The following is a 22,235-nucleotide window of genomic DNA, read 5'->3' as shown; positions in this document are numbered from 1 at the left end:
AAGCAGAGGCAGGCCATCCTGAAACACTGAAAGAGAAAGGCAAACAGAAAGGCAGGTACATTATAAGCACGAGCAAGATCACCCAGACACTTGGGTGAGACACTTTCTGTGGATGGCCACCCCATCTCCTTAGTTGAGCAGCCAAGGTTCAGGTGGCTCATAGCGCTTGTGGCCTCATCATACCAAGTGCCTGCATACAGCATCTTCAGCAGGATGGTGGTGCCCTCCCTGTATGAGGCATTCAGGGAGTACTTGAGGGAGGAGCTGCAATAGGCAGGTCCACAGGTGGCCTTACACTTCACCTCAGACATCTGGAGCAGCTGGGGTGGAGATCATGCCTACCTGGCCCTCACAGGGCACTGATATGATCAGTCAGGCCATCGGTGGGCTCTCCTTCAAGCCAAAGTGATGGATAAGTCCCACACAGCAATAGAGATCATGTGGGCCATGAACTGTTTGGTGTAGGAGGGTGAGCTCACCCTCAGGTGTATGGTCACTGACAATGGGGCAAATATGCTCAAGGTGGTCCATGATGCCAACTTTGTTGGGATCTGCTGTTTGGCACACAAGTTCCGCCCCATTGTCAGGAATGCCTTGCAGAAGGACAGGCCTGCCGGTGATGGTGCCAGCAACATCAGCAAGCTCATTTAAAAATGCAGGAAGGTGGCATCAAGGGGGGCAAGATGCTGCAGGACAGAGATTTTGTGCTGCATCCTGCAGCACAAAATCATACAGGATGTGGAGACTCGGTGTAACTCCATATACCTGATGTTGAAGAGGCTAGTGGAGCAACAGAAGGCCATCCATAAGATGGCCTTGCTCAGGGAGCTTGGGATTCGAGGCCCCCTTAACAAAGCTGAGTGGGATGCCATCTCCCAGATCTTGGTGGTCCTCAAGCCATTTCTTGAGACCATGGAGACCCTCAGCGCTGGTGATGCCATCCTTAGCCAGAGGATCTGCATGTAAGGGAACTTCAGAGCCAAATGGAGAGCTTCCAGGGAATCAATGTTCCTGGCTGGGGCAAGCTACTGTCACCAGACACGCAGGCACTGGTGAGGCAGCTGAAGGAGGCGATCAGGAAATGGCTTGAACCCTTGCAGTCCAGTATGGTCTGCATTCTGGTGGCCATTTGTGACCCGAGGGTGTAGGGAAGCATATGCAGCAGCCAAAGCCTGACTCAGCGGATAGAAGTGCTGGTGAAGAGAGTCAAGGAGGTAGAATGGTGGAGTGGGGGGGAGTGTGGAAGGGGGGATCCACTGTCCCATGCCAGCACATGACCCACCAGCCAGTCTCCTCCTCCACCACAGGTGCTGCCAATGTGGGCCAAGGGCATGGCTTCCATGGTGGGATCCAGAGGCATGAGACCCCACCATTAGGCAGGCGGTGCTCAGGCCTTGGTGGCTGCCTATCTTGCCGAGGATGTGGAGCTGCTGCTGTGCCACCCCTTGGTCTACTGGGCAAGCCTTAGCCAGATATGGCCAGATCTGGCTACAGTTGCCTGGGAACACCTGTCCTGTTCACTGACCAGCTTTCCAAGCGAGAGGGTGTTCAGCATTGCTGGTGATGTAGTGACACCCCACCGCACCTCCTTGGATCCTGGTTTGGTGGAGCAGCTGGTGTTCCTCAATGTGAGCCTCCTGCTGCTGGGGTTCCCCAAGTTCCAGTTGCGGACAGAGTGAATGCCACCCTCCTCACTGTCTACACCTGTTTCCTTTTTTCATTGTTTAAAAACCATTTAATGCCCCACTCTCAGAGCTAGAGGGGGCACTCACTGCATCACCAGCCAGCAAAGGAAGAATGTGTCTCTGCTGATCTCCCATGCCAGGATGAACTTGGAGGTATGGACTGGGGCTATGGGGAAGGAGGAGGCCCCAGGTCCTGGGCATGACCACTAGAACTGCATTCTGCCAGGGCTGGGAGGCATGGTGGGACTGCCAGAAGCTTACCAGCCCTAGAAAATGCCAGGATCGAGGACCACCTTGGTGAAAGGCAAGTAGGAGGCACCATAACCTCCAGTCACCACATGCATGCACACAGTCCTGGCTGGGGAAAGCCCAGACCCATCATGTCTTTGACAGGCCTGAGGTTTGCTGGTTGTAGTGGAGTTGTGAGGCTCCAGGTGAGATCAGCTTAGCTGCCTGGGTTGCCAGCTTTTGAGTTGAAAAACCCTTTGTCAGGCAGAGGAAGCATCTGATGAAGGAGGGTAGGAGGCACCTGAAAACCTCCAGCCACTGCACAGTCCTGGCTGGGGAAAGCTCAGACCTGTAAGATCTTGGAAAGGCCTAAGGCTTATTGGTTGTAGTGGAGTTGTGAGGTTGAGAAGAGAGGCTACCATCTCTGCAATTTTCATTTCGCTGCACCTTAACACACACACACACAGTCACATGTCATAAGGTTTGCATTGAACAGTTTGAGGTGCATTTTCTCATAAATCCATGTATCTATCTCCTTAAAACCTGGCAGGCTTCATGTCCTTAGCAGGGGCTACCATGCTTGCTGTTTTCAATCTGCTGTGCCCTAACACACACACGTGACATGTGTTATGCTTGTCAGCAGCTTGAGGTGCAGTTTCCCAGAAACACCTGCATTGATCTCTTTGAAACTTGGCAGGCTGTGATGAATCAGCAGGGGCTACCATCTCTGCTGTTTTCATCCAAATATGCCAAAAAATGAAAACATTGTTGGCAGTTTCGTGGTTCCCCATTATAGCCTATGGGTGAAATGTCAAAAAAGCGTCAAAACAGCAAAACATTTTTGACAAAACAAAACAGAACAGCGCTTTGGAAATTAAACAAAACTCAAAACAAAACACTGTCCTGTCAAAACAGTGAAACAGAAGTTGAAACAAAATGGTGCTGTTTTGCCTAGTCCTAATCCACAGCAACCCTACCTTAGTTCTTTCTTTGGTCAGATCCTAGGAAGGAGAGACATTTTCCATTTCAAAGGACTCCTTCTTTGAAAGAGTCTCAAATAGCATAGCAAACACCTCTGCTTCAAAACAGTGTCTATAATGCATCTCCTTTCCTCACTTGGACTGCTGCTTACTTTTCACTCTGTCTTCACTTAGACTTTTTCTCTGCCCTCCCTGAGACTATTCTTTCCCCCTCCTCTGTGCTTTCCTTGCCCCCCTCCCCTCCTTGCCCAGGTCTTTCAGAGCTTCCTCCATTTCCCTCAGGTACAAAACTGTTGTGTTAATCCAGGCACTAACACCCAAGCAAATAAAACAATGTCAGGGGAAACAATCAGAGAGCAGTCTCTTTGGCCACTTGCCAGGCCCATGCTGCCATCTCTAGGGTGAATCCTTATCCATGCAGTTCTAATCCTCAAAGGGAATTTACAAAACAATCCTGGCATTGAGATGTCCTACTTACATAACTATTTACATCAACACCATGCTCACACTAAGGCCCCCAAAATGTTCCACACCAGAGCTACAGGCTATAACTCAGTTCACTTAATACATCTCGTACCTCCCCTACACTGTACACCTATACAAGGAGAAGGTACAAGCCTTAAATGGCATGCTTATATAGTCATACCCCAGACTGTCAAATAATCCTATGTCTTCTATTATACTCCAGGGTCTTAAAGATGTACCTTATACCCTGAAAATGCAGTATAAGTAGGTAGTGCTGGAGAGTTTAGAAATTCAGCAGTGCAGCTTAGCATACTGACTTTCATCATGAAAGACCCCCAGGACACTTTATATTCTGCTCTACAGTAAAGAACTCATCACCCATCACTAAAATACAGTCACTTCCAGAATAAAAGTTGGCAGTCATTCTGTTTCAGCACTGTTAAGTATTTTCTTGTAAGAGAAAGTGAAAAAAAAAACAAGTGAATAGAGTATAAAAAGGGAATATACAAGATTAAACACTGCACACCTTATGAAAAGTGCCACTGAGTCTTCTATTGATATTAAGTGGTCAGGGACCTAGTTTTACACCTCATTCAAAAGTCTTTACTCTCTGGCAAAATAAAATTATTTTTCCTAGAATACTTTTTACTCCAAAAATCTTACCAAAAATTGTGAAAAACTCATGCTTTGGAGATGAACAATTGAGGAGTAATAATGTATTACTTCCTACAACTCAAAAATGAGTCTTTAATAAATATTAGTAAAACTATATAAAATAATGAAAAAAAAGCATTTATATCACCATTTATATGGTATTTTCTCTTTCACTTTGCAGCTTTGAAGGAAAGGGAGATAAAAGTTATGCCTTTCATAATTTTAGATTCCTCCATACAAGAAGGATGAGAGTTTGGGGTTATGATTAAAGGACAGACAAAGGCAAAAGCAAAACTGAAAAAATAGGCATTGCATTTTCTCTATCTATAGTATTAAAAGAACATGTACTGCCTTTTACAGTCAAGACATAGTTGAAGTAAGACATCATTAGAGTCAAGGAAAAAGGTAGCTAAAGAAAATGGGGGAAATTTTTGAAAATATCATTCTGTCTTGACATTTTCAGAATGAAATATTTAATTTTATAAATGCCAGGATATTTTATGTAGACTTTTTTAACGAAAAAATTTAGAAGTGGCCCTTTTAATTTAAAAATTGACCTATGTTAAACCAGAATAGTTAAACCAAAGTTTAACTAACTCAAAACAAAATGTTTTGTTTAAGTAAAATATTTCTGGTGGACCCAAAATGAAGCTTTTTATAGTTTTGTCCTTTTGGGGAAGAAGGGTGTTATATGTTTGTGTGTATGTGGTGGGGGCAGGAGGGAGGTGGGGAGAAAAGGAAGGAGGGGCAGAGGGGAGGCCAGCACAAACCTTAATCAATTTTTGGCTCAGTCAAACAGAAAAATAAATCCTTATCCATGCAGTTCTAATCCTCAAAGAATTTACAAAACACCTTCGTAGACGGGCCCAGAAACTTCACTTCATAAATCTACTGGATACAAATAATCATGGACTCAGTATAGACATTGGATTTATGACACAATACAAATAGTCTGACATCTGACTCATCAGGTACCTATATACTTTTATTCCCTCCCCGCATTTTCCTCTCCTCTCCCCTATTTTTCTGCCTTTTGTCTTCCTAATTTCCAGCTATTTCCTTTTTTACAGACAACCCATTTATTGTCGTCTCCCTTACTCACTTTTGGTCCCCCCCCCTCAACTTTCTATCCCCCTCCCTTCCCTGCTATATCTTTTGTTTTCCTAATTTCTACCTATCTACATTCTCCCTGTCATCCTGTCACACCTTTAGCTTGGAGTCTCAGAACAACAGAGACTGCCTATGCCTGAAGAAAGGTGATTGCACCCAAAAGCTTTCTAAGAAAATTTTCCCCAACTACTCAGTTGGTCTGATAAAACATCACATTTACTCAAAGAACCTTGCCTGCCTATGTCCTTAGACCAACATGGCTACAAACAAAATCCAGTTAAAGCATTAAATATTTTGGTAGGATCTTTGATCAAAATATTTCAAAGAATTATTATGGTAGATAGTTGTTTTGCAAGTTGTACTCACTCAGGCTTAGGATCCTTGCAGATATTCAATTAAAGATGCAATGGGATCTGATCTGTGATCTCAACAATCACATCTTTTGTCATGTTATACATGCTGTGAAGAAGAAGAAGAAAGAAGGATGATTCTGTTGCAGTCCTGGAGCCAGGAGGAGCCAGTGGGAGAAAGGAAATCTTGCTGAGAACGGCACTTCGGGAGTCACTGCTTCATGAAGCTAGAGTGGTCACAGGGAGGGGCAGAGACGGGGAGAGGCCCAGATGGAAAAAAGAAAACTGACGTGGCATGGAGTGGGGAGGAGGTCCAAGGAGGTGATCCTTCCCCTCTATGTGGTATTGGTCAGGCCACAGTTGGAGTACTGTGTCCAGTTCTAGGCACTGGACTTCAAGAGGGATGTGGCTAGCACTGAGAGGGTGCAGAGGAAGGCCGCTCGCATAGTCAAGGGGCAGTAGAGCAGGCCCTATGAAGAGAGGCTAAAGGGCCTGAACCTATTCATCCTCCACAAGAGAAGGCCAAGAGGAGACCTGGTAGCCATTTACAAACTCACCGGGGGGACCAGCGGGAATTGGGGGAGGCTCTGTTCCCTCGGGCACCAGCCAGTGTTACTAGGAATAACAACCACAAATTGTTAGAGAAAAGGTTTAAGCTGGACATCAGGAGACACTACTTTACAGATAGGGCTTCCAGGCTCTGCAATGGACTCCCAAGGGAGGTGGTATTCTCTTCTACCTTGGGGATCTTCAAGAGGAGGCTGGACAGAGATTTGGCTGGGGTGATATGATCCTGGCACCTGTTCCTGCCCAGGGCAGGGGATTGGACCTGATGATCTGTTTAGGTCCCTTCTGACCCTAAGTACTATGACTACTATGTCTATGACTATGACTATGACTATGACTATGACAAAGAGCTGGCAAGTGGCAAGGTGAGCAATTAAGAAGAATTAAAAGGCTTAGAGATTGAATCTGGTTGAAGAGCCGCCGAGGGAAGAGAGTGAAAAAGACCGGAAAAGTTCAGGAAGAAAGCAAGAACCCCGGGGAAGCAAGTAAAGCTTTTCTTTGAATTTGTTTTTATTAAGAAAACAACAGGAATGAAAGCTAAGCAAAATTTATTAAACTTTACAGACATTTTTTTTTAAAAGATTTGCGTTCCAGTGGCAGATAGCTGGAAACTAGTCTTGTTATCTTGCCGATCTTAATCTTGATAGATACAGGACTTTGTGTTTGTCCAAGTTGTGAGATTGTCAACAAGAAACAAGAAGAGAAGAATTCAAACTACAAAAAAAGAAAAAAAGAAAAACATAATAAGTTGTGTTGTGTAATAAAAATAATAAAAGACACAACAGAAAATACTGTATCACTGTGAGTTTTTAAAAATGAGAATGGTGAAATTTACCTAAATTTAGAAAAGGATTTCCAGAGTTCAGTACGGAATGATAAATCAACATTATCAGGTGATATATATAGTGGTGTTAAAATTATATCCCTCCTGAAATATAATTTTTCATTAAGACATGGCAGGTGACAATTGGGTTCACCATAAAAATCAACTGGTAATAAGAATCTTATTATTAATTGGAAATTAATTTGGAAATTGACTGGAGAGCTATATCTTTATAAAAATACAATTAGACTTACAACTTCACACATGTCTATTTACTATATGTTTGGTCTTGGGGATCAGATCCCAGTCATGCCCGATTGCCAATACAAGGAGACTCTAAACTGGCAAGTATCAAGCCAGGTGCCTGGTGTGCCCAGCTGGGAGTGCCAGTCAGCTGGCTCCCAGCCTCGGGAGCACATTGTAATTCTTTCCTCTGGTGTACTTTCAAGACCCTGTGTGCCAATCAGTTAATTGGCATTTCCTGCTTTAGGGGTGCACCAGAGCAAAGGGCTCCATGCACTCCTGTGTATAAGAGCACTAATCAGGGGATTGGCCTGGCCGCACATTGAATTTAATAACTTTGTGACTACTTCCCTGTTTTGCCACACCATAAATTGCATACACATGTGGCCAGCCAGATTAATACTTAAGATATGATTAACTGATTAATCACATCTTAAGTGTAACATCTGCTAGGAACCCAAGGTGAAAAGTATTAGCAATTGTTGGTTAGTTTGCAACAGCAACCAATTTCTGTGTGAACTCTTAGATTCAGTCTCTGCCAATCTCAACCTCAGTGATTTTGCTAGCTTCTAAAAACTAGACAAAGTACTTATGCCACTGGCAAAGACTAGTAAAATCTATTCTTTGCTGCAACCAATGCTAACTTTCTATCATATTATTAATATGAGTAATTTCACATCAGGGATGACTTATGGCCAGATCCTATTTCAACTTCATGCACTTAAGGGGTACTTATGTAAGTGCAGTGTTTGGACACACACAGACACCATTTTTAGAGTTCAGAATAGCGATGCTTGCCCATTGGTTATCTACTGCATGTGTTCAATAAGCCATACTTTGGCTATGTAGGTGCCCATGCAAAATAGAATAATTGAGTCATGTATATAATACTGAGTAAGTCCTGTAACTGTAACTGTAGGAAAAGCAGTTTGCCAGTAGAAGAATGAAGAGGACTTTCCCTCCTTTTAGCCCAATAGGCTAAGGAGGGGGTCAGCACTGTATGGCTAAGGTTGCCAACCCAAGGAAGATTTTTACTGACAATTGGCAAACTTCTTACTGGGTGCATCCACACATGCATTAATGTCGCATTAAACTTACTGCACAGTAACTTACTGCATGGTAAGCGGGAGTAGGGCTGATGTCTACACCTGCAGTCAACCTGGGACTAGATTTAGTCCCAAATCAGAGCAGCTTGCTGTACCTTTCTGGCCACCAGGGGGAACTCCAGCCTCTGGTCATATGGTTTCCAGCACTTGGCAGCCATATTGAGTCCAGAGACAGTTGCCAGCACTTGATGGCCATCTTACAAATACACCCCCACCCTCTGATCCCGGCTCGGCCCCTCCTCTGCCTGGGAGCTGTGTGCCTACTGCAGGAGCAGCATGTGGCAGCTCCATCGCTGCCCACTCTACCTCCTTGTGCCATGGATGCCCCAACCCCTGCACCTGCCAGCAGCCGCTCAACAGCCCCCTGCTCCAGCCCAACCCCTGCCAGCAATGGCCAGCACCCTGCACTGCTGCTGGCCATGGTGCTGGCTCTGCTGGTCCCACCTGCCCAGGCCCTGGGACAGCCATACACCTGCCACCCAGGGCACTGGCTGCAGGAGGCTCTGGCTGACCTTTTTCTCCTGAACTCCATACTCCAGTCCACTTGCCCTGCTGCCCACACCCCCCATAACCCCTACCTATCCCCAGCACCACTTTAGGGCACACATGTAGAATAAAACATACAAACTTTATTAATAGAACAAAATCCTCCATCTCTCCTCCCTCCACCCTCAACAAGAACAGCCCTTCCTCCTCCCCCCCACACAGTGCCCTTCCACTACCCTCCCCACCCACCAATGATAAAAACCCTATTCCCCAAACTTCACAGACACTTCACATATCTGACCCCATACCCAAGTACATGTGTGAGGGGTTGAGTGGTGGGGCTCCCTAGGGCGGAGAGCCTGGTGGCAGGAGGCCAGTACACCAGTTGCAGACAGTTCCCTTGTGGGTCTGGGGACCACAGCAAAAGCAGCACCTATTCCAGAGGGCTGCCAGGGGCCTGCTGTGGGATGGCAGGTGGAACCCAGGGGTCCTGCAGTGCCAGAGTGGGGGCCAGGCATGGTGGGGGGGGGGGCATGGGCACAGCCTCCTCTGGCTGGCTCTGGGTAGCCAGTTGCTACTCCAGCAGCCCCATACACCACCTTTCCAGTGCCACCAGCTCAGCCCAGTAAGCATGGCATACCCACAATTGCACCTCCTCCTGGGCAGCCTCATGGGAAAGGTCCTCTGCCCACCCCACCTGCTGGTCTGCCACCCAGCCCTCCACTGCAACAACCAACCACAGAAGCAGGCAGGTCCCCTCCTAGCTGTGTTGCTGGTGCATCTGGCACCCAGAGGCAGCTCCAGTGGTGAGTGGCAGCAAGCCTGTGGCAGTGGTCCTTTAGTCCCCTGTGGCCTCTCCTCCACAGCCAGATGTTGGCCCTGCATAGGAAAGAGACAGAAGGCTTTTGTAAGAGTTTGCAACATTTGGGAGATAAGATGCTCTACTCCAGGGGCACTCTGCTGTCTGGCCTCAGATTGGAGGTCATCTGCTTGCAGGTGCCAAGGGACCAAGGTAAACTGGCCAGGCAGGCTTATGTCCAGGTGGGTGCTGCCCAAGCCCCCATGCCTGCCTGCTCCCTGGGAGCTGGCAGAAAGCCATCTACCTCCTCTGCTGCCTTCCCAGGATGAGCCAGACCAGACTTCTGGTAGCACCTATTGCCATGGCTCCAGCCCCCTCTTACCTCCTCCCCCATCTCTGCAAGACCACCACTCTACTGTGCTGCTGCCCAGCCCACAGCACCCAAGCTTGGGGCATGCAGGGCTCCTGAACAACTGGGGTGAGGGGCTGGCTGTGCCCCCTCCCTCCCCACTGGGGGCCTTTCTGGAGAAGGGCTGTGGGGATGGCCCCTCTTCATGTCACCAATGCACTCCAAGCATGCCCCTGCTGTATATGCCATGGTGGTGCATGATGGACTGTTTGTGCAGGCAGAGGGTTGCCTGGGCCACTATACCCTGATGATGATGATCCTGCTGGTGTACTGGGCATACCTGCACTCCTAGATTGAGACCCTGAGCTACCACCCTGAGCATGGGGGACAAGCCTGGACTTCCCCACAACCTCCACCACAATCTGGAGGGCTATCTGTTGCAGTGGTCAATGTTCCTGCCCCCAGCTGCTGAGGAGGAGATTGCTGCCAGGATTGACACCTTCTCAGCACATGAGAGGCCTATGCCCACCCAGCCACAGGGACACAGGCTGCTTAATAAAGGTCTGACCTGTGTCTCACCTTTCTGTAGGCTGTGAGGGGGAACTTGGGACCAGGGAAGTGTGAGCAAGCCAGGCAAGGATGCAGGCAAGGATGGGGGGCCAGGGCCAGGGCTAGGCCCAAGGGCAGGGGCAGGGGTAGGGACTGGAGCTGGGAGGACATGCTTCCCAATGTGGGACTTACCATGGGTACAGGGCTGGAGAGGGTGATGGCTCAGTGTGGGGCTCACCATGCCAGGTTGTGTCTAGCTCCTACCTGTGTACATGGCCTCTGGTGGTCTGGGGGCTGGTGCCTGGCCAGGGCCCGCTGCCCTGAGAAGGAGCTGGTGGTATTGGCAGCAAGTGGTGATGTGGCCAGCTGCTCCTTGTGGGTCACTACAGGGTGGGGCTGAGGCCAAGACAGCCACTGGCCTGGGCTCCCTGGGCTGCTAGTGGGTGCAGCAACTGGGAAGGAGTGCAGGGTGGGATGCTGAAGCCCCGAGGTCCCCTCCTTCGGTGATTTTTCACCAGAGGTGTCAGGGTGGGGAATGGGCATGGGGTCTCAGGGTGCTCATAAAGAACATGGTCCTGGAGGCCCCACCAGACTGATGATTGCAACCAGTCACAGCCACCCACTCGGCCTACAGGTCCTTGACCTTCATGTGGTACTGCCACACTGACCGGGAGTGGCCCTGAGCATGCATCCCAGCCGCCAGTGCCTCATAAATGTGGGCGTTTGAACACCCACCCTGGGTGAGCTTCCTCTGTACATCCTCCTTGCCCCACAGTGCCACAAGGGTGCATACCTCCTCCCAGGTCCAGTTGGCACCCCTGGGGCTCCAGACAGGTGGGCACACAAAGATGGTGCCAGGGCTGGACATGAGGGAGGAGAAGGATGTCAAGTCCTGTGCCAGCTGACAGGGCCCCCATGTGACAGGGCCAGGAGCCCTGGTGGGATCACAGGGCTGGGTAAGGGATGCAATAAACTACACCCCATGGCAGCACTCATCTGTGGCTAGGCAGCAGCTCTGGAGTGGGACAGACCTGGCAAACACAGCCTGCAGGCTGCAGCTCTAAGCTCCCTGGAGTGTGTCTCCCCCAAGGCACAAAATGGTTGCAGGTTTTAATACCCTGCAGCTAGGGGCTGCCAGAGAACAGCCCAGCCTTGCAGCTGGAGAGGGGATGAGGCAGGAGCCCTGGGGCTGGGCTCCACCTGGCCCTGTAGTGGCTGGACAGACTCAGCCAAGAAGCTCCCACATTTTTTCTTAGTAAGGCATCAAGCCCACTGGCAGCCAAACTTTTTTACTGACACGTATTTGTACTAATATGTGTTTGTAAATGGAACTCTTCAGCAAGGTCCTGTCCTGCTGCCAGGCCCCAATTAGAAGGGATGGGTTCAAATTTAAGGGTTTAACACCAACCATAGTACAAAAGTTTGGTAGTCAATAAAAACTACGAAGAAAAATAATATCTTGGATTGGCAACCATGTTTGACTGCCACAGTAGTTTTAAATTTTGATGTCCACCCTGCTCATCCCCATACCCTGATGCTCCTAACAACACTTCATTGACACCCCCCTAGGATTGGCCTGCATGTGCACCCCCTGAGATTGGCCAGGCACCCCCTGGAAATGCCAGCTGTGAAACTGGAAGTGCTGATGGAAGCACACTTCCGGTTTTACTGCTGGTGATTTCCGCTGGGGGACCCCGCCCCAGTTGGTAATCTGGTATCCCCCCAGATTTAGGAGGCACCAGTCACCTGTGTTACACTTGCACCATGCTTCCCACCAGCCCTCTCCTCTGTCTTAGCCCCATTGGTTCCAGTCCCCCTCATTCTGACATGGACCCCCAAAGAAGCCAACCTGCAACTCAGCAGTATTAGAGGCAGTCAACAGGACTCAGGAGCAACAGCAGTAACCCTGCATATAATCCACAAGCAGATCCAGTCCATGGAAGCAATAGATCCTGTCTTTAAAGCTTTCATGGCTTTGCCTCTACCCATGCCTATGCTGAGGCTGAGAAGTGAAAAGCTGTACCAGGGCTGGGGACATAAGTGGCACCCCACTTCCCCAAGTTGTGACATGAGGCAGCTTCCAGCTGACTTGCACTGGTGCAGCTCCCATCCAGGTATAAACTGCACACACACTACCGCTGAGGAGCAGGGGAATGGGAGGAGCAGCAGTGATGCTCCTGTGTCGGTCTGGCAGGGATGCAGGAAAAATCCCCCACCTGACCATGCACTGTCCCCACCTGATTCATGCACTGTCAAAGTCACACAGCCTCTGCCAGACTATAGCCAACTTGTTCTGGTTCAGGGCTTGAAAAAGCATTCCCTGGCCTAAAGAGTAGAGCACTTGGCTAGGAGGTAGGAAACCTGGGTTCTAACCCTTTCCTCCACCCCTAGACATGGGACACCACATAGGAGAGGTTTGAGTCTGGATTTCCTACTTTGTACCAAAGCATTGTATCTTCAAGGCAAAAGATGAGGCATGGCTCAGAATGATATTCAGGCCTACTAGTCATCCAGGAGGAAACAATAAAAACAGACAAGGAAGGATGGATCAATTAGATACTACACTGAGAAGGGAGGAGCCAGGTCCTGGCCTTGAATAGGGCAGAAATTGCCCTTGTTTATTGTTGTTTATCTAGACTACTCTCTAGGTATCCTTTTGAAACTAGCCCACTAGGCACCTAGGGTAGGAAGATAGTTTTGTCCTAAGAAATGTATCTAAGTGGTGTTTATCTGTTTTACCAAATGAATGTTAAAAGTAAGGTGCAGTAGGGCAGGTTCAAAAGAAAGCTAGAGAGTGCTCTTGCCAATGCTTAACTTGTGGTCTAGTTGTAGGAACAGTTTGGGAGGCAGGAGATGTAGAGTCATATGTCCTTGTGGGGGTAGCTGTTAGACCCTAGATCTCCAATTCCTTGCCCTAAACCCTAATCTAATGAACAAAAAGGTTGGAGGGACCTCTTTCATTTAATTCCATCCTTATCACAGAAAGAGTCAGTTAAGCTTAACTATAGGGTGATGCCAGCTCTGCCAATAGGATGACTACTCTTATTATTATTACTATTACTAACCTATATTGTAATTCATATTTGGGGCAAATCAGAGAGATTTCAAGGACAATTTTACTGTGATAAGTTCCTGACTTTTGAGTACTAAACTATGCAAACTTATTTTCTCTTAATGGTCATCTGTATAACTGCATGTTTGTGTATATAATATCTAATTTTCATAGAGTGTTTTTTTAGAGATCAAATTGTCCCAGCAGAATTTGCACTTGCATTTTTGCACCTGCAGTTTTATACTGGATGCAAATCTGATTGCTTATGACTTTGATTAGCTTATTATTTGAGAGTTCGAGTTTTAAGTACTAAGTGTCTGTGTATTCCATTCCTCTTAAGCTTCAGAGTTTGTGTGATTCAATAATCTCACATAGTTGTATAATTCCACAGCTTATGCACAAAAATGGAAAACATTAATTAGCAATTTTCTTTTTGTTTGTTTGGAGGGAAGGGGGGGGAACATTGTAGACTAAATCTCCACAAGTTTTTCTGTATTTATCCTAATCTACTGAGAAAAATGGCTGGTAGCATCTGAATAATCCACAAATAAAATATAAATATCAGGCTTCTGGGAGTAGAAATGAATGCTTTAGTTGAATAAAATGTTAGGGAAAATGGTGCTCAGAAACAAAAATAACTTCAGAATAACACTTACTTACAATCATGTGCTGATTTTATAGTCTGCAATTAATCTAAATAGATTTTAAAGACAACATAGGACTTTTTCTAATAAATTTAAGGGCTAACTTGCCTGGTATTTATTCTCACACACTGTAAAAATGGCCCTAATTCAGTGGACTTTTGATATGAGACTGAGGCCCAAATTTTAATGTCAAGTTACACTTAATGTTTAAGTTACACTGGTATGGATAAAGTAATTCCTTGGAAGATAATGAAGTTACTCCTAATATAAACCAGTGTAATTGAGATAAGAATCTAACATACAGAGTTCCTGTCTGAAAGGAAGAGCCAATTGACTTCAAACTGGGAAAACTAAAAGAGCTCTTGCTAAGAAGGTTAATCAATGGCATCTCAAGCACTGAGTAGAATTTTTACATGCCCATTAATATTCACGTGCTTTTACATTCTTTTTCCTTCATCTTTTGGAAAGTCTTATGATTTAGTTTTAAGTGGGACCAGTAGATTTCCATACTTTTGACATGGTAATGTTAACATTACTAAATCTCGCACAATGTGATAGGTGAGTGCCAATGAACCAACATCTGCTTTTTAGACACAATGATCAGTATCTAGAAAGGTAAAATACAGACCACATTATACACGAAACCCCACAGACCAACGTACACATCTGCACAGAACCAGAAATCATCCAAAACACAACAAGAAATCTGTGATATACAGCCAAGCCCTCAGATACCACTGAATTTTCACTGAGAACACCCAGGGTTGCCACCTTACAAATCTTAAAAAGGCTTTCACTCAACAAGGACACTCCTTCAGGGAGACAGATCACAAGTTTGAAAGAGCCACTTGGATACCACATGAAGAATTGCTGCAGGACAGATGGAAAACCCCACCAAATCACATACTGGTGGTATATCACCCCTCTCTCGAACCTACATGGAAAATCCTCAAACAATCGCAGCCCATACTAGAAGGAGACCCAGTTCTTAAAGAGATATTATCTTAAAGATATTTATCTTAAAGAGATAAAACCACACATCCTATCCTTGAAAAAGCACCAAACCTCACTAAGCTCATCACCAGAAGCAAACTTCCTATGGCCAAAAACACACCAAATGTATCCAGACCATACCAATGGCAAGAAATGCAAAACCTGCCAACATATCTCCACCACCCCCACAATCAATACACCCCACATAGCCATCACCAGATACACCTCCAGAAATGTAACAGATCTCATCCTGTGCACCAAATGCCTTGGTGGAAAATATGTTGGAGAGACCAAACAACTGTGCACCATAATGAAGATACACTGGAAATCTATTAAAGGCAAGAATGCACAATTACCAGTGGGGGCACATTTCTCATAAGAAAACCACTCTCTCTCCAATCTCTTACTTCTAATCCTAAAAGGGAATTTACAAAATACTTCTCGCAGATAAGCCTGTGAACTTCACTTCATCAATCTTCTGGATACAAAAAAAATCATGGACTAAATATAGACATTGGATTTATGACACATTATAACCTGCCTGACATCTGACTCCCCAGGTATCTCTCCACTATTTACCTGCTATATTCATCCCCCTTCCCCACCCCCTAAGCCTGTCTCTCACCCACTGACTCCTCAATTTACATTTTCACTGACTGGCTTTCCTGCTAGTATAACAGCCTCTGGCTTCGTTACCATTCCTTCCATCCAGGAAGAGCACACAACAACTGCAGATGTTTCCTCAACCTGACCAAGGATTTTTAAACCTGAAATCTTGCTAAGAAAATCTTTTCCAACTATTTACTTGGTCTAATAAAAAATATCAGATTTACCAAAAGAACCTTGTCTGCCAATGAACCAACCATAACTTGGCAAAGCAGGTAGCTAAGTTTGATGTTATTTTATATATAAAAGATACACTTACTCCTTATATTTTGCTAGTACACATTTGGTTGAAAAGACTGTGGGGAACCTCTTTGTTTTCACACAAGTACAAGGATCTCTTTATACCAGTTTAAAAGTACCCCACTTTTCCCTAAGGTTATATGATCTAATCTTTAGCTAGCAGATCTTGGGATCATCCCCAAGTATTAGCAGGTAACATATACTATTCATGTTCAAAGGAGCAGTAATTTATATGCCACTTCACAATAATTTATATGCTTTGGCCCCTTTTAGATAATCCTATCCTAGTTAATGTATTCTATGTCAGATTTGCTAGTCAGTGTCTTTGCTTATTCCTCTTATGCCAGACAGGACAGGATTTAGTGCTTATTTAACTTAGAAAGAGTAGATCCTACAAACAAAAATCAAACAGATGACCGTGCAATACCCAGGCAACATATCTATATCTATATTAAAGGTTAGATTCATGAGAGGGCACAGTACCCCTCTCTAATCACTAAGTTTCATATTTAGATGACATCAAATCATAGTATCACAGTTTACCAGTCCATCCAGTCTAGTGGGTAGAGCCTGGTATGGAGCAGGGGTTACAGGAGTAAGGGTCAGAAGCCACAAGTCAGGAGTCAAAATGCCAAGCCAGGGTGTGGAGCTGGAAATCAGAAACCTAGTTACCAAGTCCAAAGGATAATCCACAGGACAAAGTCCAAGAGTAAGTCAAGCTGGGTTTAGGAATCATGAAACATTTTCATTGAGAATTTGAAGGCTAAAATCCAGGAGCAAGCTGAAGGCAGGGTCAGGAACCAGGGAAGGCAGTGAAGTTGCTAGGATAGGAGCTGCTCAGAGACTGAAGACCAGGATGTTATGGTCTCAGGTTCTGGAGGAATTCCTTAAACACAGCTCCAGAACCAATCAGAGGAAAGGGGCTGGGGCTCAGCTGACCTTGATTGGGAGTAACTGTGTCAGCTCACTTAACAAAAGCGGCAGGACAGGAGCCTGCCTGAGCCTTACTGACCTGACCCAGGCTGCAGCACAAGAGCCCTACCTATAGAATCATAGAGAAATAGGTATGAAAGTGACCTTGAAAGATCATTAGCCCAATCTGCTGCCTCAGGCAAGACCATCCCTATCCATACCATCATATACAAATCCATGACACAACACAAGACATAATCTGAAACAGGTTAAAAAGGGAGACGTCAATGGCAAATGTCCTGATGATGCAAAAGTTTTTAATATACACTTGAGAGATCCTAGGAAGAGGACTAGGACCCCCCATAGTCCATACCAATCCCATGACGGAAAATTCATTCTTGACCATAAATATTTTGATTGGTCTGACCCTGAGCAGAGGGGCAAGAATCTCTAGTCAGGAAGCTCCATATTTAAGCCTGAGCACAAGTATCAGCACATCCCAGTGAAAATCCACAGACTTGGCTGCAGCAAACACCCAATGCCTCTGGGGAAGGCTTTTAAAAAAAAAAAAAGCAACATGTAGGAGAAGTGAGAGGCAGGGGGAATTCTCTTCCAGCCTCATGTAGCAACCAGCAAAGTCCAGAAGCATTCACAATGCATACGAGGTGCATGTGGGTGCATGTGTACCCCTTGAGATCAGCTGTGTACCCCCTGGAAGCATCAGCTGCAAAATCAGAAGTGCCACTGGAAGTGCACACTTCTGGTTTCACTGGTTTCACTGCTGGCTCAGCAATTAGTTGCTGGGGGAATCCCCTCCCATCTGCAATCTGGTGCTCCCCCAGACTTGGGAGGCACCAGGTGCCCATGCCTAGAAGCATGGGAAATACCCACAATAGAACATAAGTATAGCTATGCCTAGATCTTCTCTGACCAGCGACTGTCCAACCCCTTCTTGATCACTTCCAGTGATAAAGAGTCCATAACTTCCCAAAATGATCTATTCCACTGCCTCACTGTTCAAACAGTGAAGGCATTTTCCTAATATCCAATCTAAACTGACTTTGCTGCAACTTCAAGCCATTACTCCATATCCTTCTCTCTGCAGCAAGAGAGAAAAGGTCTTTCCCCTCTTTTTTATGGAGTGTTTCAGGTATCTGAAGACTTCTGTCATATCCCTTTATAAATGGCTTTTCTGCAAACTGAATGTGCTTATTTCCTCCAATCTCTCCTCGTATGTCTTTCCTTCCAAGCCCTCTATCATTTCTGTCACCTGCCTGTGGACCCCCTCTAACTTTTCACATCCTTTTTAAAATGTGGAGCAGAAAACTGCACACACTATTCCAGATGATTTCTAACTTCCATGTTGTAAACCTAATGTGTGTATTGATGAATCCCAAAATCGCATTTGCCTTTTGGGTGGCTGCATCACTATAGACTCATAGGCTATTTGTAGACATGTTCATCATTTTCTAAACCATGTTAACTGATTTGAATCACAGTTCAAATCAAATTTCAATTCAAATTAAGGGTTAATAGACGATCATTGACCATTACAGCAGGGGGCACTGGCTACACACTTGACAACCCCTTTACAGAGGTTGGAAGTAATTAGGATGTGATAATAAGCCTGTTTAAGCATGGCTACATTGTTGCACTTATCTAAAGTGCTGTTCCAGAAGCTGTAATTGACTTGATACTTAGTCACAGTGAGATGTTGTTGGCACACTTGATTTTGCAAAGGTGCTACTTTGTGCCTGGTAGCCTCTGTTGTGTTGTAAAAACCCAACTGAGTTTCTCTTGCAAGGATTGCAAAACTCTAGAACTTGTGGTTCAGAGATTATACCTTTTATTAGACCAACTAAGAAATCCCCCCAAAATCTTTTTTGCAAGCTTTTGGGCTCTTACACCCTTCCTCAGGCTCTGGGAAAATTAGATGATAAAAAAGTCCCATAGGTAGAAAATAAACTTCATTTTTGCACAGAGGAAGCTAAAGGTGGAAGTCTGTTCCTCTGGGTCCAGGAGAGTGTCTTTGTGAGTTGCTCTTTGATGTGCAAATAAGGCAGGATCCCTTCCCTGATGGTGTCAGGTAGCAGGAAGGGAAAAGAAATTGGAAGATTGAAGTTAGGTAGATAAACAATCACTCTCATTTTATTGTTCAACATTTAATCTAGCTGCATAATCTGAATGTTTAGTCATGTAGTGTTAAATGATTCAACTTTCTTCAATGTGCATATAAAAATAGGCCTAAATTTCATTTAATTAAATTTCACTAAATTTCACTAAATTTCATTTCTCTATTGCACTTTCCAGTACTCAAGTAGAAATCAATGGAGTTACTCCACAGAAGAGCTTTGCTTATTGTAGGACAGTTACATGAAGGATACATCAGCAAATATGATGTTCTTCCCTTTGCAGCATCCTATGAAATACTACTTCAATGCAAAATATCCTGCAGAATAAACAAGTAACAGATATTGCTTACTAAAAAGAAACAAAATAAGTAAGGGAAAACTGTTTGTATTGAGTTATTTATTTATCCTGCCTCTTAATAACAAATAGTCCATGAACAGACTGATTTTTAATCAAATTGTTTCACTCAGTTAAATAAATAGTATTTAAGAATTGACAATGTACGTGACCCTGTATAATACAAAACACAGGTTGTCCTTGAGCTGATGAACCTTAAATCTAAATAGGGCTGTGCGAAGCTTTGGACAGCCAATTTGAATCAGCTCTGCTGATTTGATATAGCAGAAATTTGGCCCGATTTGGTGGCTGTTACTTCAAATCTGAATCAAATCAGGGGACCCTATAATCTCTCTGAATTAAATCAGATCCCTCCGAATCAATTCAGAGCCAGTCAGAGAGATTGGGTGATTCGGACATAGACACAGCATTAAATGTTTTTTCTACATACCTCAAGGTAGCAGGCAGCTCATGAATGCCATGATGGTGAGGCACATGGAGTATCCCACAGGAGCACAGAGGGCTCCTCAATGCGCTCAGCAGCAGACCCGGAAGTGGACTAGAAGCACTTCTGGTCCACTTCCAGTTCCGCCGGGGAGCACACGGGAGGGCCCACCAAGCCCCCCCAGCTCAGTGACTGGTGCCTCCTGTGTCTGGGGAGAGTACCCAGGGGGGATCCCAAAAGCACTCCCTGGTGGACCCAGAAGTGGACTCGAAGTGCTTCTGGCCCACTTCCGGGTCTGCTGCCGAGCACATTGAGGAGCTCTCTGTGCTTCTGTGGGACACTCCATGCACCCTAGCATCACAGCATTCATGAGCTGCCTGCTACCTAGAGGTATGTAGAAAAAACATTTAAAGCTGTGTCTATGTCCAAATCACCCAATCTCTCTGAATTCACTTCTGAGTTCACCGCCAAGCACATGGAGCCTCCCCGCCCCTTGGGATGCTCCATGTGTCCCAGCATCACAGCAATCATGAGACACATCTGTGACCTTAAGATATGTAGAAAAAACTTTTAAAGCTGTGTCTATGTCTGAATCGCTGATTCTCTGAATCAGCATTGAATCTTCAGATTTGGATTTGGTCGAATTGAATCAGGGACAGCGATCTGAATCAACTAATCGAATGACTGTCCCTCATTCAGGCCAAATCTGAATTGAATAGGGCACACTTTGCATGCCCCTACTAAACAAGTCAGGTATAAAATAGAAAAAAAGATGCAAATTGAAGTAAAAAGGAATCAGTAAGTGATTTAAAAAAAAAAATTAATGTAAAGCAGCATGCAAAAACATTATGGGAGACAGTATCTGACCCAAAACTCTTATAAGTTGTCAAGAAAAAGCAAAGAAGTCAAAGTTAAAAAAGGCAGGGAAAAGTGAAGTACCCTATTTAAGGTCATGCAACAGTTATCATAAGAAAATAAATAGAGGTCTCGGCCAGCAGTAAGGCGGAAGTTTTGCTTGCAGATATTTCCACAATAAGCAAATAAATAGTGTGAGAACACATCCAATCTGAAAACCGAATCAGAAGTTATCAACATGTTTGCGGGTAATTTCTCATTATTCATTTTCATCTAGTCAATAGTCTTGTCAACTATTCAATTTTATCTGCCTGCTATTTTTTATCTAGTGGAATCAAATACAATTAGTAAAGATAAGTATTCAATAAAAGGCATCTTGACCTTGCTCTGAAAGCAGTGTTTTGTAAAAAGTAGCAATTGTCTTCCCTGATTAATATATTCTTATTGTAAATAATACATAAATTACATTTTAAGTTACAAAAGCACAGTTTCTGTACTGATTTGAAATTCAGCAAACACACCAGATTATGCTTTCAGGTGGCAAAAGCTCCAGGGTTCCCCAGCTGTCTTTTGTGTTACACAGTCTTGTAGAGTGCTAAGGGCTGACAGATGCTTATCAAACATTCATGTAAACACTGCTATCAAAGCTGTACTTTCTGGTACTGATTCCACACAAGAGGGTCAGCATGGAACATAATTAAACACTATTTTTAAAGGAAGGCCAAAGATAGAAATGTCCTGCTACCAACCTTTGTTATGTTAAAGGACTCACACAGTGATCTCCTCCGTGTACAGTTTCTAACTTGATAACAATGCTAAAATAAAAAAAAAAAAATGTACATACAGGATGGATTAAGGCACATATTTTTTGAAGTGCTTAAATAATTTAGGAGCAGGCAACCCTACTACACAATGTAACTTGTGTTAGACCCTGACTCCATGTGGAGCCCAACGACTAGGGAGATGGTGATCCAATTGCCCATGGATCCTGTTACTCATTAGCCAGAGCAAGCAGGGAGCAAACACCAGTGCACATTGCTTGCAACAGCTTTATTCAGAATGGAGACAGCTTTGGACGAAGGTCCCAAAAACAACAAACTGGGGACCTGCACTGAACAGTAGTTTTTTCCCACATTTATACACTTTGGTTTATATTCATTAACATTCATTCTACCCTTGCCCCTCCTATGTTCCACCCATTTTTTCTCCTATCTCAAGTTCCACCTCTGTTCATACTGTTTGCTCCATTAGCATGGAATTGCCTATGCATTTCATTTATTTACATATCTTTTTGTTATGAGTGTATGTCTAAGACCTCGACTACCACTCTTCAGTCAATGGGCGAACTTTGACCAAATCCTTGAAGCTTCTGGAGACTTCTTCACCAATCACCATTCACCTTTTTGCATATGTTCATTTCAGATTCTGTTACCAATTACATATTGTTTTCCACATTCCCGCCCGTTTTTCTGTCTCATGTTGTACCATCTTCTACCTTTTTTGGGCCCCTGTATCTTATCTCGTTCCTTATTGTAGCTGGTTCACAGCACACAGACTCACACAGATTC

The 22,235-nt window shown here is 45.0% G+C and overlaps 1 long non-coding RNA gene across 1 annotated transcript in view; it reads right to left on the bottom strand.

The window, feature by feature from the left end:
* Positions 1-6,525: 6,525 nt before the first annotated feature.
* The window catches only part of LOC132248790 (uncharacterized), a 198,743-nt gene continuing 183,033 nt past the window's right edge, over positions 6,526-22,235 (bottom strand). Inside the window, exons 4-5 of the long non-coding RNA XR_009460207.1 lie at positions 9,435-9,576; positions 6,526-6,753 (exon numbers count right to left, since the gene is read on the bottom strand). This is a non-coding gene — a long non-coding RNA (uncharacterized LOC132248790). The remainder of the gene's footprint in view (positions 6,754-9,434; positions 9,577-22,235) is intronic.

This window comes from Alligator mississippiensis, chromosome 2 (assembly GCF_030867095.1).
Source record: "Alligator mississippiensis isolate rAllMis1 chromosome 2, rAllMis1, whole genome shotgun sequence".
Lineage (NCBI taxonomy): Eukaryota > Metazoa > Chordata > Crocodylia > Alligatoridae > Alligator > Alligator mississippiensis.
Note: the sequence above shows the minus strand (reverse complement) of the source record. Positions and strands in the feature narration are given on the sequence as shown.